This window comes from Lipotes vexillifer, unplaced genomic scaffold, assembly GCF_000442215.2.
Source record: "Lipotes vexillifer unplaced genomic scaffold, Lipotes_vexillifer_v1.1 scaffold1342, whole genome shotgun sequence".
In the NCBI taxonomy this organism is placed as follows: domain Eukaryota; kingdom Metazoa; phylum Chordata; class Mammalia; order Artiodactyla; family Lipotidae; genus Lipotes; species Lipotes vexillifer.
The window spans coordinates 278,057-285,717 of record NW_006786109.1 but is presented as its reverse complement, the minus strand read 5'-3'; the positions used below and the strand labels follow the sequence as shown (position 1 = coordinate 285,717).

Here is a 7,661-nt window from a genome sequence, read left to right as displayed (position 1 = left end):
CTTGTCCTGATATTTGGAGTTTAGCAATAATTATGTTTATTACATTTCCTTCCTATAGAAACTTATAACAATAAAATAGGATACATAGGAAGGCAAAATGCGTTTTGTCTCTATGTAAGAAAAGAAAAAATGTAGGGGGAAGATTGTATCTTGATTTTATTAGATTTATCTGTTAAAATATTTGTAAAATTAAAGATGTTGAAAAATACTTATTCATTTACCTTCTGTCTTAGTCCAGAGTACTAATCCCACTCATGAGGGTTCCACTGTCATAATTTTACACCTCCCAAAAGCCCCACCTAATAATACCATCACCTTTGGGAATTAGGATTTCAAAATACGAATTTTGGGGAGACACAAACATTCAGATTATAGTGCCTTCTGAATGATGGACTAAGTCATTAATTGTCCATATATTCTGCTTATCAACTCAGGTAATAAAACAAAATTGAACAAATATAAAATTTATGTTCTGAATATTTTACTATTTTACATACAAACACAAACATAATTTAACTAGGGTACAGTTATCGAGTGGACAATGTAAGTTTTTCTTATTGTCCATTTGATTTTCCAAGTACATACAGTCTCTTCACAAAATGAATAAAAGTTTACTACTCTAGAATTTAAGTAGGAAGCCTTCTTTATCAGTGAAATGAGACCAACTGAAAAATCTGCCAGAGAAAACATAACTGTTTGACTAAGATGGCTATGGCCTCAGCCTCAAAGCGAGCCAGGAACAACTGTGTGCCTTCAAGTTCTATACCTTGAACCTAGTCCAGTATCTGTGTTTTGCATCAGAGCATTTAAATACTTTCTGCAACAGAACACCACTCTGTCATTCCCTTCCTCTTAAAGGAATGTGACTCAAACTTTTTTTTGGCCGCGCCACGTGGCTTGCAGGATCCCAGTCAGGGATCGAACCTGGGCTCCCGGCACAGAGTCCTAACCACTAGACCACCAGGGAATTCCTGTGGTCCAGACTCTTAAAGAATTTTGACTTCATGAATGATTTCCATTTTTGGTGGCTTCATTAAAGATTCAGTGAAGTTTGAGACCCTTTTAAAAATTTTTAGTGTTTGAAATCTGGCTCTTAGAAAAAGTGAATGCAGCTGAATGATTCTAACATAAGAGATCCATTCACACTATGGAATATTAATTAGCGTTAAGATTTACAGATTTAGGGACTTCCCTAGTGGCTCAGTGGTTAAGAAACCGTCTGCCAATGCAGGGGACACTGGTTCAAGCCCTGGTCTGGGAAGATCCCACATGCTGCAGAGCAACTAGGCCCATGTGCCACAACTACTGAGCCTGCGCTCTAGAGCCCGCGGGCCACAATTACTGAGCCCGTGTACCACAACTACAGATGCCTAGAGCCCTGCTCCACAACAAGAGAGGCCACTGCAATGAGAATCCTGCGCACCACAACGAAGCATTGCCCCCGCTCGCCACAACTAGAGAAGGCCCCGGCGCAGCAGCAAAGATCCAACTCAACCAAAAATAAATAAATAAATAAAATTTATTTAAAAAAAAAAGAGATTTACACATTTAGAGATACATTTATGGAAAAATGATCATGGTATATTGTGAAAATTTTAGAAAGGAGGTTATAAAATAGTATGCAAAGTATGACTCCATTTTTTTGTAAATTAAAACAAATTTTTAATCAATAAGCAGATTAGATATATACTCAGAAGAAAATCTAGATTATACACCAAACCCTTAACAGAGGACATCTCTATTTGGAGATACTCTAAGTGATCCTTTTTTTTTTTTTAACTTTTATTGAAGTATAGTTGGTTTACAATATTGTGTTAGTTTCTACTGTACAGCAAAGTGAATCAGCTATAAGTATACATATATCCCCTCGTTTTTGCATTTCCTTCCCATTTAGGTCACCATGGAGCATTGAGTAGAGCTCCCTGTACTATGCAGTAGGTTCTCATTAGTTAACTAAGTGATCCTTTTTAAAAGAAATTCTGTGTATTTTCTAATTCTTTTAACAATAAATGAATAGTATTTACATAGTCAAAAATTAACACAAGCTTTTTCTTAAAATATGTATTCTTAGTAACAATTGAAATCTGTAAACACAGCTAAGTACTCCCTAGTCTCCTTCGCATAGAATCCAAGAAACTTCACTGAACTTCACCAAGCTGGGAACCTTCCACTAGCCCTTAGGTAACTACGGGAATTTCCCAAATATCCCAAACTTTCTCTCAACTTTATGCCTTTTCATACATTGGTTCACATCCCTTCAAAGACCTTCCGCATCTGAAACATGTTCTACCTGGCCAATTCCTGTTTGGCCTTCAACAGGCTACAGCCTACACTGGATGAATTCAGTGCCTCTTTCGTCTCCCATAGCACACTGTAGTATCTGAGTTGTTTTTCTTGTCTATCCTCTTTCACTAAATTGTGAACTTCCTGATAGCTGAGACTGTGTCATGTTCATCTCAGAACCAGAAGAGAGAATCTAATACATAGTAGAAAGACAAAGAGTACTTCTCCGACTCCTATTCCAATCCCAACCTCTAGACTGGCTACCAGGGGCAGGAATTCTGTCTAGTCTGTGTATTCCTGGTGTCTAATAGGAGGGTAATATTTCAGCTTTCTGTTCTGAGTCTATACTTTCCTTGGGTGATAACATTCACTTCCATGGCTTAATTTTTATCTATATGTTTATGACTTCCAGATCTATCTATCTTTGGCCCAGTTTCTCTCCTGGTTTCCAGACTTATGTAGACAGCTGCCTACTGTCTTCACCTGGATGTCCCACAGGTTCAAACTAAACTTATTCTGCCATCTTCAAACCTGCTTTTTCTTCTATGATCCTATTTCAGTGAACCAATGAACCCCTTTCCAGTTGCCTAAGATGTAAAATTAGGAACTGACCTTGAGTTTTCCCTCTTTTTCACCCCTGTTTCAATCAGTCTTAGATCCTGTCAATCCCAGCATCATATCTGTAATATCTCTGTGATCCATCGACTTCTCTCATTCCCACCATCACTCTTCTAGTTCAACCCAAGTGCACTCACTTAAATTATACTAACTTTGCTGTGTCCATACTTCTAGCCTTGCCCCTCCATTCTATTCTGCAGTCTGCAATTAGACTTTTTTTTTCCAAAATGTAAGCACTAACATGGTAGTTATTATCATCATTCTTTGATTTAGGATTATTTTTCTTTCTTACTGAAAGGAACCTAAAAAGAAAACAATTTCTATATTTAACCATTTGTAATTCTATCATTCTGGCTGAATTCTAATTTTTGCATATTACTTTCTAATCCTTGTCCATTGTTTGCTTGTGAAGTATGGTTTTGTATATAACTTATAGAACTTACCTTTGCCGAAATAATTTTCCATATGCCTAAACATTTAAAGCAAGTCACTTGCATAGTTTCATACTTCTACAATGTCTTCATAATGATCATTTTACACGTTTATGAAATACAAACACATAATTGTTTGCATGTATAATTACAAATTATGATAAATGCTATGAAAGAAAAGAACAAGGTGCTTCAGAAGAGGGTAATGGATAGGATCTAATTTCACTATGGAGATAGGGAAGTGTTCCAGGAATTAAAAGAATGCCTGTGAGACAACTAGGGGAAGGGTGGCCTAAATGACCTTTGGAGAGGCCAAAAGGGGCTTGACCACCTTCAGGGATTAAAGGTCGTGTGATGTGCAAATGAAAGCAATTGAAATATTTTAAGCAGAGGAGTAAAAATGAATCAATTTACGTTTGAAAACTTTTTATTTGGAAATAATTTCAAATTTAGAGAAGAGCTGCAAGAAATAGTACTTAAAATTCCCATATCCTCTCCATCCAGAGTCACCAATTTTAACATTTTGATTTGTTCATCACTTGCTCTGTCTCTTTGTGTATAAGTATGTGTGTGTATGCATATATAGTAAACATACTCACTCGATCCTCATTACTCACACATTCTGTATTTGCAAATTCAAATTCAAACCCCCTACCTGCTAAAATTTATTTGTTCCTCCCCTCGTGCCCTGTGGTACTTGCAAGGTCTTTTGCAGACATTTGCAGAGGAGGGAAAATTTTAGTTGCCAAATGTGCACATTCCCAGGTGAGCTCAAACAAGGCTCTGCCTTCTTGTTTTAGCTCTCATACTATAAACAAGTATCCTCTTTGCAGCCTATTTAGTGCCATGTTTTTCATGTTTTTGTACTTTTTGTTGATGATGTCACTGTTTAAAATGGTGCTCAGGCACAGTGCTGAAGTGCTGTCTAGTGTTCCTAGGTTACATGCCTTACAGAGAATATATGTGTTAGATACGCTTCTTTCAGGCATGAGTTATAGTGCTATTGGTTGTGAGTTCAATGTTCATGAATGAACAATATATATTAAATAAGGTATCTTTAAACAGAAACACATAAGACATGTTGATACATTGAAGGGTGGCAAAAAAAAACATGTTATGACCAGAGGCTTAGAGGAACCTAAATCTGTATTTCCCCTAGTCACGATTTTTTAGTATTTGCTAATTCAGTGTTCTGTGACTTCATAGAACACAATCACCACAGATAATGAGAATCAATTCTATATACACTTTTCCCCTAAACTACTTGAAAGCAAGTTGCAGACTTACCCCATTACCCACAAATACTTCAGTTTATATTTCCTAAAAAGAAGGACTTCTATAACCACAGTACAATTAACAAAAGTAGGAAATTTAACATTGATAAAACTATTTAGTCAGCAGATCTTTAATCACCAGATCTTTTTCCATTTTGTCCCATAATGTTTTTTATAGCAAATTTTTTTCTAATCCAGGATCCAATCCAGAATCTTTCATTGCATACAGTTTTATACCTCTTCAGTCTCCTTCAGTGTAGAACAGTTCTCTGCCTTTCTTTTTCATGATATTGCCATTTTTGAAAAAAACAGGCCCTTTATTTTGTAGAATGTCCTCAGTTGTGTTTGTTTGTTGTTTCCTCATGATCAGATTCAGGTTATGCATTTTGACAGGAATAATGCATGAGTGATGTTATGTCCTCTGTGTCACATTAGGAGATACATTATGTAAGTTTACGTTATTACTGTTTACCTTAAATTTGATCACTTGTCTATGTTGGTATACGCCAAGTTTCTCACCATAAAGTTAACTGTTTTTCCTCTTTGTATTTAATAAGCAATGTGGTGGGACATATTTTGAGACTATATAAATATGTTGTTCTTCATCAAGCTTTGCCTTATTAATTTTAGCATCCATTAATGACTTGGCTGAATCAGTTATTACTATGAGGGCCGCAAAATAGTGATTTTTTTAAAACTCATTTCTTCTACATTATTGTTTGACATTCTACTGAAAGAAATAGTTTTCCCATTTCTCTTATGTATGTATCAGCATGGATTCATGCATTCTTTTTTAGTCAATGGGCTATGATCAGTAATTGCCATGACTTATTTTGATTCTCAAATTGTCCGAGATTTGGACAGTAAGAACTCCTTTTTAAGTTGTTTCCTGTATCCTTTTGATGTACCCCCATCATTTTCTGAGTAATGTACATTCTTAAAAGACCATTCTAGTTATTATATGGAGAATGGACTTGGAGAAGGCAAAAGAAGCAACAAAGAAACTAGTTGGATGGCTCTTGCAGGTGAGAGATGATGGCAGCTTGAAATAAGTTGGTAGCAGTGGACAGATTTGAAGTATATCTTGGAGGTAAAAATCTGTGGGTGTTAGTGGTAAATTGAGTAAAGTAGCTTAGGGAGTGGAAGGTGTTAAGAATGACTAACATTTCTAGCTTGAGAAATTGGGTGGATGGTGATTGCATTCACAGTCATGGGGAAGATTGGAGATGGAGCAGCTCTGATGGAAAAGATCAAGAGTTCAAAAAGATCAAATGGAACTTGAAAGTGAAACAAAAACTAGGCTTTATATTACCTTTCTACCTGCACTTCTTGACAGTATAGAAGTAATGGGAGTAAATGTTATGATGGAAGGGGAGCAGGTGCAGTAAAGACAGAAGAACCCATATCAAACCTCAGCATTTCATTGTAGCATAGAAAAAGAAGCCAATAAAAGGAACTAGAGAAGGAGGAGAGGCTGGAGAGATAGGGGGAAAAACCAAAAAGAGTGAAGTCAGGAAGCCAAGGCAAAAAAAATCAAAACAGGTGAAGTCAGGAAGCCAAGATAAAAGTGTTGAACTAGGTGAAATGCTGAGAGGTCACATTTCAATTTGCTTCTTCTAGAATGATGCTTGATGAAGACAGGGATCTTTTGCTGTTGTTCACTGCTATACCCATATATATGGGCCAATGCCTGGCCCATAGTAGGTGTTTCATAAATATTTTTGACTGAATGAATGAATTTGTAGATCATGTGTTTCTGTAGTGTTATCACATTGATTAGATATAATGTCCAGGAAAATGTTGAATAATAACAATGATATGCTTCCTAGTCTTGTTCTTTTTTTTTGGCCATGCACCATGCCAGATCTGTAGGATCCTAGTTTCCCAATCAGGGATTGAACCCGTGCCCCCTGCAGTGGAAGCAAGGAGTCCTATCCACTGGACTGCCAGGAAAGTCCCAAGATGAAGGCTTTGACATCACATCAGCTCAGGGCCATGTTTTGTTTTTGTTTTTTGCTGCCATCAAACATGGAGGTGCTGGGAGTTGAACCCATGGCCTTGTGCATGCTAAGCACGCGTTCTACCACTGAGCTACACCTCCCCTTGAGTTCCTAGTCTTGTTCTTGATGTAATATTTCCTCAAGTGGTTTAATTGTTTGATGTTTGCCTCTCCAAAACAAAAATTTGTCGTTTCTTGCGTCGTTAATAAGTTTCCATGCCCCCCACCCCATCACCATATGCCCCTCCTCTCCCCCAGTGTCTCCGGAGTAACCCAAATGTAGAATAGAAGTCCCATCGTGATGTGACTGCTGGTTGGCATCACTTCTGGCTACCACCTCCCTTTTCCCACATCTTCTTGTGGTGCCATGCTCCTCTTGCCAGGCAAAGAGGTGGGGGAAGAACTTTCCCAAGGAAGTCTTCTTTGACCCCCTCCCCAGAAAAACCCCCCATTATGTTTGTTTTCCTCTTGGGTGATCCTCCTAGTAGATTCTCCTAGTATATTCCTTACTTCCCTGTTTCTCTATAAGTTTCTTTCAGAAAGGTCTGTTATTTTATTGTTTAACCTGCAGTTTCTGACACAGTATCGTGAGGTTTTGTGGTAGGAAGGAAGGAAGGAAGGAAGGAAGTCAAGGTCCCAGGCAAAACAGCTAAAACTTTCACCCACCATCACCTCTCTGTTTCCAGGTATTCTTCCCACAGACTCTGTCTTCTAAGTTTCAACAAATTCTTCATTATATCTTTCCTATACTGTCAAGTAATCCCAGCTAATGTATTTCATTTTAATTACATTGTTAACTGATAAGTTGTGATTCTTTTCTTTTTTTTATTTTTTTAAGAAACTTCTGAATGAGAAAAAAGTTTCAAGTTTTCAGGGCTTAAAAGTTGTCGACCTCACCATCTCCTAAAGCTTTATGTACGTTAGATCTGGGTTTAAATTCAGATTTGCAATATGCATTTGTATATCAAAACTCTTAGAAGACTTGCAATAAAGCAACTGTTTTCAAACTTTTTCGTCTCAGGAAACTTTAATACTATTAAAACTTACTGAGGACCC

General features: G+C 37.2%; 1 non-coding gene across 1 annotated transcript; it reads right to left on the bottom strand.

Moving 5' to 3' along the window:
* Window positions 1–6,635: 6,635 nt before the first annotated feature.
* Window positions 6,636–6,707, bottom strand: TRNAA-AGC (transfer RNA alanine (anticodon AGC)). The gene has a single exon. It is a non-coding gene; the product is annotated as a tRNA-Ala (tRNA).
* Window positions 6,708–7,661: the final 954 nt, after the last annotated feature.